Genomic DNA, 1,575 nt, shown 5'->3' with positions numbered 1-1,575 from the left:
TCATTCTATGCAGCTTTGTGTCATTAGGCCTGATGGCATGACAGCTATTTTGAAGATAACAAGAGGCACTGTGGTAGTCATTCTTGATTTGCTATTATCTTCTTTTTGAAGTCCTGTATCACTGTTACTGTTTTGCTTTAATTGGCTTTATTCTGTTTTATTTTGTTTAGTTTTATTCTCTTAAAAAGAAAACAATTGTCAAACTGTTCTGGATTTAAGATTTCACTGTGTTTTCAGTGTAATCTGGTCGCTGGTCTTCCCCCCACACCCAGCCTCAGCATTTTTGCCTATTTGGAAAATTGTCCTTAATATCTTTTGCCTTTTGCTAATAAAGTATTTTTTTATTTTGAGTATTGGGGAACTTTATAAAATACATCCTAGACATTTCTACCTTCACAGACAATTATAACACATATTTTGTTCAGTATATGGCACTGGTGCACCCTGAGTTCCAAAGGAGAGGAGCCTCTGCCTAGTGTAGTTTTCCCAGGTTTCCATCAGGAATTGGATGGCACTGATTCGCAGCCCAGAGGAGGAAGCAAGGTTCCTCAGGATTTGGCACTCCTGGGAAAGAAAGACTCTGTGAGAAACACTGAAGCTCTAATCTCCACATGAGATCCCTGTCCTGATCACACAGAACTTCCCGGAGCCCCCAGTGGGGACACTCGCAAAGCAAGGAATAAGAGAGCCCAGGACCACAACTGCTGCCTAGGAAAGAGTGGCAGGATGAAGGACTGGGACATAGGAGTGCGGACCAGAGCAATCCTAGGAATGAGAGACCTGAGGTCTATGCAGGGTCTCAGAGCTTAGAGCCCATAAAAATGGAGTCTCAAGCCCTCCTGAAGCTGATCCGGGACCCCTGGAGATTCAGTGTTCCACAACCTGAGTACACTCAAAGGCTTCCATGAGGCGATGCCTGAGGACAGTGCTGATGACACACTGGGTCACACTTGAGAGCTGAAGGAAAGTGGTACAGATAGCAGCAGCATGGTGCTCCTTGGCTTTTTTGTCCTGCTGCATCTGGGTAGAATCCTGGAAAGGGAAGAGTACAATGTTTTTAAACAGCTCCTGAAGAGAGATGGTATTATAAGGCCCTTCCACAGGCCACAAGGTCCCAAGCAAAGATGGAGACTACTGATCAGGTCTGCAGCTCAGGAAGTCAGGATTGTGCCTCCCACTTCATGGCGAATTCCGGGTTCTGTTTGCCTGCAACCAACAACCTCTCACATAAGAGTGACCCTGTTGTGTGCAAGAATTGAGCTGGCATTTGGGCTTTGGACTAGAGGACAACAGGTCTTTATAACAGATGCCTGAAAGGAGTCCATGCTTGCCTTTCCTTCTGAGCCCAGCCACTCTCCATGTCTCTCTGCATGACCCATGAACAGGTCAAGAGGGAACACCATCACGTGAGGCTTTTCCATACTCACTCTGCTCTTCATGATCATAGGTGAGGGCCAGCATGGCACCATGGGTAGAACTGGCCCAGCCCTGGTTGGCTCCAGCTCCAGTGTCACAGATACAGTCTGCTTCTTCTTTGAACCAAAAGCCCAAAGGGCTTTGTAGGTACATGTCGCA

This window comes from Cavia porcellus, unplaced genomic scaffold (assembly GCF_034190915.1).
Source record: "Cavia porcellus strain 051 isolate PalLab524CR breed Dunkin Hartley unplaced genomic scaffold, mCavPor4.1 scaffold_27, whole genome shotgun sequence".
NCBI classification, from domain to species: domain Eukaryota; kingdom Metazoa; phylum Chordata; class Mammalia; order Rodentia; family Caviidae; genus Cavia; species Cavia porcellus.
The sequence above is the reverse complement of the archived record's forward strand: the minus strand, read 5'-3'. Positions refer to the sequence as shown.